Below are 7,500 nucleotides of genomic sequence, written 5' to 3' on the forward strand. Positions count from 1 at the left end.
TTTTGTAAGGAACTCCCCAAGGGTCTGTTCCCAGCTGATCGTTCACAAATCTTTCCCAGGATTGGCGCCTTGTAATGTCCAACTGATCCTTGTATCTCTGCTTCAGACGACGATAAATACGCAGGTGGTATTGTCGTTCGTCATGGGCAAAGCTCCTTTGGTAGTTGCTTCGCGCCCTTCTGACCGATCGTTTGAGCACAGTCAGTTCAGGGGTCCATGGGGTGGACTCCCTGCAGATGTATCTCGCTATTCGAGGTACAGCCAGTGTGATAGCCGTTTGCACGGAGCTTACCAGCTCCTCCACAGCTTCATCAATATTACCTATGTCCTCTCCGAACTCGGGAGGACTGAACACCTGCACGAGTCGGTCCCAGTCTGTCCGAGCATAATTGAAGCGTTCCACCCACTCGCCTGGCACATCCGCGATGGTCGGCGCTATATCAAATGTTATACAGTTATGATCACTGACAGTTAGATGTTCTCTTACTTGCCAGTTATGGACGTGGGGTGCTGCCCTCTCGCTTGCTAGTGTGACATCAATATTTGATGTTGCACCCGCCCTCCCTGAGTAGGTCGGGGGGTACCCAGGCAAGTTTAGCACATACATGTGCGTTTCCATTATCAAATCAACAAGCTCCGCACCCCTACCGTCCTGCACATCGCTGTGCCAGAGTGGGGACTTAGCATTAGCATCAAGAGCTACAATTATAGCCTGCCCGGCTAAAACTCTTAGTATCCAATTCAGCTGATCAAGATAAATCTTGATGTCATGTCTGAATTGGCAGTAGACGTTTACAACGTACATACTGTAAGACAGCAGATTTAGTTGTACAACTATAATATGCTCAGTACAGAACTGATTTAATATCGTAGTTTTAATAGTTTTATTCAATACTATAATTGCACTCATGGGGTTCCCACCTGAGGATACCACCTGTGCTGTTGCGGGAAAACCAGGGACTCGACCCGCACAGGAGTTCGGTTCTTGTATCAGAAGAATATCAATTCCTTCTTGTTCCGCTACCTTCCGTAGCTCATGTGCAACCATCTGGCTGCGCATGGCATTGACTTGTACCACTTTAAATATCGCCGTAATCTGTTCTTTGGACAAGTCTGTCTAAGAACATTCGGTGGGTTGGACAATCTTTAGGTCCACCACACTTACGGCCTCGTCGTCTGCATGGTACACATACTGCCGCCTTGTCCTTATTAGGACAGCCATTCTTAATATGTCCAGAGAGGCCACAATGGCCGCATATGATATCAGGTTGCGTACAGTACTTGTTTGTATGATTAATGTCCTGGCATTTAGTGCATCTCGGCACTGCCAGGTAATCTTTTATATTCAACGCAGAGTAGCCAACATACAACCGACCCACTCTCGTTAGTAATTTCCATAAACCTGGCGAGACTTCTACCACGTGGTGTACTGTCAGTTTCTCACGTGGTCCTACTTTAAAGCGTAATTTAAACTGTTCATCGAATTCTCCTCTTGTCATGTTCATATCAAAATTTTGGGTATATATTGCGTCTACTAGATTGTCTGTTGTCATGTACGTAGGTACATCATACAGACACATCAAAGGTCGACGCTTGCGAGGAGGTTCACACTTCGCTTTATTGTTTAGTTGTTCGTTGTTCAAGATCTTTTGGCAGTCCTCTTGTGATGCTGCTTCTACTATCAGCACATTCTTTGCAGTGCGTACATTATTTATCTTTATCTTGTCTTTCTTAGGATCTATGCACTTCTCGAATACTGACTTAACAGCCTTAATGTCATCACCAGGTTTAGGTTTAATGAAGACTGTGGGAGCAACTTTCTTAATGTTGTCCTGTATGGTTTGTTTCGCTGTCGGTGCCTTGGCAACTGGGGCTCTAGCAACCGCAGCATAAGACCGGGCCGGTTGACCTCTAAGTCTTTCATTTTCTTTCTCTAATTCCGTTACCCTACCCTCTAACTGAGAGTGGGCGATTGCCCAGTTGGCTACAAAGTCCCTAATATGGTTAATAGCATAATTGCTTATCTTACCATTTTTAATGCTAGTATCCAGCAATTTCAAAAATTTCGCATGTCGCTCAGCGACAGACACATTCTCGAGGCTCGAAACTTCGCTAGTATCTAACGTATTAACACTCTCTTGATTTTCTGCCATTTTGATAATTAGAGAGTGTAAAAGTGGAGGCCCGTCTCTTGCCCCGGACCGGCCTCTCTGGCATGGGGGGAGGCTATATGCAGCTCGCTCACCGGTCCCGCCCCTTGACCAAGAGCTATTAGTAACTGAGCTGCCAGGTTTAGCACGCCGTGGGTACAGCGTACTAGTCCTCTTCAACAGCCACACCACCACAGTTTTCACCCGCTCCCTTATCGGCGAATGCCACCCACATTCCGGGAGAGCGGATTCACTCTCCGTCCTTCGCCCCCTACTAGGCCAGGTTCCCACCAAAGGCCAAAGACCCGGTCCTACTCAGGTGCCGGGCCGGTCCCCCAGACGTTCGGAGGTCTGGACCCATCTAACCTGACCGGGGACATGTCACCACGCCCCGGCTTGGCGGAGCATGCCTTGGGGTCCAAGACAAGGCGAGTGGCCTTCGCCGACTTGGGGCAGGATCCCACCACAGCAAGTGCAGCTATCAGAACCAGTGTACAAGTTGTTCAGCACACTGTCGCACCCCTACCCTTCAGTTGCCCGAAGGCTTAACAGCTCCACCTCAAGAAGGCAGGTAGGGGCACTTGAGAAGGAGAGGCTGTTTGAGACGCATCCTTCCCCACACTGCCTTTTACCAACCGAGAGCCCGCACAGCTTGAGGGCTCACAGTATGAGACAGCTGGAGCTAGTAGATAGGGACAGCGGGAATCTCGTTAATCCATTCATGCGCGTCACTAATTAGATGACGAGGCATTTGGCTAATCAACAGCCGTCTTTATTCAATTACTTGAATAACACAAAAATATATACATATACATATATAATGCGTGGCAGGTGTTTGACGCCATGTCCGCCACCGAGGTGGGGACTTACAGGGCGGTACCACAAGATAAAAGTATAAAACTAGCATACACATATACATATATATTAGTGCGGAAGAACAACAAAAACACAAATTAAAGACATAAAGAAGGAAGAACAAAGACGGTTTATTTCTCCTGTGGATAGGCCCCAGGAGTCAAGGCGAAGAAAATAACCAGCATCCTATCCGACGCCGGCTCGCTCCATCGGACTGTGCGCCGTCATATATTCGAAAATGCGATAGCTCGTGCAGCAGCTTTGCAGTACTCTCGTGCTAAGCACCGCCAGTTCTCGGGGTCTAAATCCAAGTGCGGAGAGATCTCCGGCCGACGCTGGAGACCATACACCCCTCCAATTCAATGTCGCGGTGGACACTGTAACCTCCTCAACGTCACGGTGCAGGTTGGAGATGGCACGCCTGATGGACGGCGTGTTGTAGTAGGCCACTTTCTCGGAGTGACACCAGTCGAGCCGGAGATGGTCTCCGACTACCTGGGCGTCGATGACGCGGGCGATGCCGTCTTTAACCGCCACCACGTCAGGCTTGCGGATTCCCTCAGGTGTGCGGAGGTGGGGCTCCACAGAGACATTGAAGCCCCTCTGCGCGAGTCCACGGGCGACATAGCGCACGATCGCGTCATGCCGCTTAACCCGGGACCCGTGCGTCCTGAAGCAAGCCTGTAACACGTGGTTGGCGGTCTCTACGGCCTGGCAGCCCGCGCGGCATCTGGTGTCCGCCTCCCGCCCGCGACTGCGCCGTGCCTTCGTGGGGAAGGCGTTGATGCGGGCGCGGAGAGCGTCGATGAAGTTACGCCCAGATAGCAGGCGACTGGTGTCAGCGACCCACTGGTGTTGCCCCTTGACGGCGGCGGAAGATGACAGCGCCGCACCGTCAAAGGCAACGTGCAGGCGCGCGGCCCACATCTCTCCAACCTGCGTCGACGATTTGAGGAGGTGGCCCTCCCACATAAGATGCCGCTCCAGCGCCTCAATCTCACACTGCACCTCGTCCCGGCCTGCACCGTCGGCGGCTGGCCCAATCCTCTTCAGCGCCAGGAGACGGGACCGGCGAAGTGTTGGCCCCATCCATCGGCATGATGGGATGCCGAGGCCTCCCTGGGCTACAGGAGCGTGGAAGTAGCCCAGGGGAGTGTCCGCCGGAAGGCGGAACCATCTCCTGACGGCGGCACGGATGGTCACATCTGCCGCTTTCAACGCACCCACTCGGGTGCGGCTGAGGGCCAGCCCATGGTACAGGCCAGGCAGAAGTACGGTGGTGAGGGCGTGGAGGCGCTGTTGCGGCTTGAGCGGAGCTCGGGAGATGACGTCCAGCTGCTCCACCAGGTGGCGTCGTGGGTTGAAAACGCAGCGACCAGCGGTGGAGAATTGCAGTCCCAGGTACCGGAAGGTTTCACCCACACGTAGGGCGGGCACGGTGGCGTTGCCCGCTTTGAAGGTAACGTCGGCGTCGACCTTCACCTTCTTGTCGCGCCCAGACGCGACTAAGGCGAGGGTGAAACACTTCCGGGCGTTGATCTGCAGCCCCAGATGGGCGAGGGCTGCGACGGCTGCGTCGATGAGGGACTGCAATCCCCTCGCGGTCGATGCAAAAAGCAGGACGTCATCTGCGAAGGCCGCAGCGTTAACTCTGCGACCAAGGATCCGAGCTCCGATGTGGGAGGGAAGTTGACTCAAAACATAGTCCACCGCAAAATTGAAAAGGAGGGGGGAGAGGGGGTCACCCTGACGCACACCCCTAGCCGGCTGCAGGGGCACGCCCACGTCGGCGCCGCCCGCTATCACCGTCGTGCTACCCTCGTAACACCTTTCGACGTACTCAATAAAGCAATCCGGCAGGCCATGAGCCCTCAGCACGGGGCGGAGGGCGGCATGGTCCACCGAATCGAACGCTTTAGAGACGTCGATCGATGCCACAAAAACAGAGCGACAGGAGCGGACTGCGTCGGTGAGAGCAGTGTCCAAGATGAAGGTGTTTTCCAACATCCCATCCCGGGGGATGAATGCCCGCTGACGTTCGTCCACAGCACATGCACGCATCAGGCGTGACGCGAGAACCTTGTGAAAGGTCCGCGCCAACACCGAGCAGACCGTAATGGGGCGAAAGTCAGCGGGGGATGTTGGTGCAGCCGTTTTGGGGAGAAGTGACGTCCGGGCGCGAAGCAGACGCTCGGGGAGGGCGCGGGCCAGGAGGAAGAGGTTCAAGAGTTTCACCAGGACTTCATGCGGCAGGCGCCGCAGCTCCGCTGGAGTCAGGCCGTCCGGCCCGGCTGCCGATCCCCTGGGCGGCAAGGCAGCAGCGACCTCCTCACGTGTGACCGGCCCCCATAGGCACTCAGGAGCGACAGGCTCCGAGTGCGGGAGAAGGCGGTCACGGATGAAGCCGGCGGTGGAGATCGGCTTCTTCGTGAAGAGGTCCGCCCAGAAGTCCAGCAGACCGGGGATGTCGGGTGGCGGCTGCAGCAGGGTGCCGTCCAGCAAGCCGCGCACGCAACGCGCACGCGACCTACGGAAGGCGTCCTGTGTCCGCGCGTATTCCCAGCGGCGCCGCTTGCGCTTCTGCAGCGGCGGGGCGGCAGGCGGCCGCTTGGATGGTTGGCGCGGCCGCTGTGTCCTGGTGATCGACCTCTCCCCCCTGGACCCGACCGACGCAAGGGCATCCGGGAGCATGCCCAGGATGACATCGGGCGGCGTGCCCCGCCCCAGACCAATGACTCGATCCAGGGCAGAGAAACGCTGGGCGGAAGCAGGTAGCCCCGCCAGATGCTCCCAGATGGCGGCGTCAGTCGGCCCCTCCGGCGGCGGCCCGATGGTGTCGGCCGCGAAGTCCTCGGCTGCGTCGACGGGCGGCGCAGCGGCCTCGCCCGCGTCAGGCAGCGAGCTCGCTGCTCCACGGCGGGACGCCGGCTCTTCACCCCGACCGATCTCAAGTGCCTCCATGAATTGGCGGACAAGCTGCTTGTGGGCAGCTTGCCGCCGTCGGCACTTGATTGCCTCAAGCGTTCGGTCGGGGAACATCCTGGTAAGTTCTTGATTTACAAAGAAGAACCGGGCGTCCCTCTCGAGGAACAGTTCGGCCTCTGCCTTGGCGAGCGACAGGACTTCTTCCTCCGTCCACCTCGCGCGATGCCTCTCCGTCACGATCTCAGCGTTGGCGGCCGCAGGGTGTTGGCGGCGGCGATGGACCCCGAGACCGTTCTTCGTGGTAAAAGTGCGGTGGCACTCACTGCAAGCAAAGGGAGCTACACAAACTATCGCATTTTCGTTACGGCCGGTTGGCCGGATAGGTGCTGGGGTAGCTGGGGTGGCACCTTCAGCGGAAGGGCCACCATCTCTTGTTTCTTGTCGGCTGCCCCCAACTATAAAGGGATAATGCGAGGGGGGGCTGGTAACCCCCCCAAGCCCCTGGTGCGGTCTTCCACTCTGCGAAAATCAGCGGGCCCACGAGAAGGGGAGAAGACCGCAGGAGAGGAGAGGCTAAGAGGGCTAGGCCCATGTATTGCGCATCACTCTCCCTGTAACTATAACCCAAGGAAGGCACCTCGCAGCAGCAGCACGACTACATCAAGACCGCACTTCGAAAAGCCAAGTCCGGATGCAGCCACACCGCCGCCACTTGGCCACCTTAAGAGAGTCATAGTTACTCCCGCCGTTTACCCGCGCTTGCTTGAATTTCTTCACGTTGACATTCAGAGCACTGGGCAGAAATCACATTGCGTCAACACCCGCTAGGGCCATCGCAATGCTTTGTTTTAATTAGACAGTCGGATTCCCCCAGTCCGTGCCAGTTCTGAGTTGATCGTTGAATGGCGGCCGAAGAGAATCCGCGCACCCGCGCGCCCCCGGAGGAGCACGCTAAGGCGGACGCGGCCTCGCAGCAAGGAAGATCCGTGGGAGGCCAAGGCACGGGACCGAGCTCGGATCCTGCACGCAGGTTGAAGCACCGGGGCGCGAACGCCGCGCAGGCGCGCGCATCCTGCACCGCCGGCCAGCACGAGGCCAACCAACGGCGAGAGCAGACCACGCCCGCGCTAAACGCCCGCACTTACCGGCACCCCTACGGCACTCACCTCGCCCAGGCCCGGCACGTTAGCGCTGACCCACTTCCCGACCAAGCCCGACACGCCCCGATCCTCAGAGCCAATCCTTATCCCGAAGTTACGGATCCAATTTGCCGACTTCCCTTACCTACATTATTCTATCGACTAGAGGCTCTTCACCTTGGAGACCTGCTGCGGATATGGGTACGAACCGGCGCGACACCTCCACGTGGCCCTCTCCCGGATTTTCAAGGTCCGAGGGGAAGATCGGGACACCGCCGCAACTGCGGTGCTCTTCGCGTTCCAAACCCTATCTCCCTGCTAGAGGATTCCAGGGAACTCGAACGCTCATGCAGAAAAGAAAACTCTTCCCCGATCTCCCGACGGCGTCTCCGGGTCCTTTTGGGTTACCCCGACGAGCATCTCTAAAAGAG

Source organism: Schistocerca americana, chromosome 6, assembly GCF_021461395.2.
Source record: "Schistocerca americana isolate TAMUIC-IGC-003095 chromosome 6, iqSchAmer2.1, whole genome shotgun sequence".
In the NCBI taxonomy this organism is placed as follows: Eukaryota; Metazoa; Arthropoda; class Insecta; order Orthoptera; family Acrididae; genus Schistocerca; species Schistocerca americana.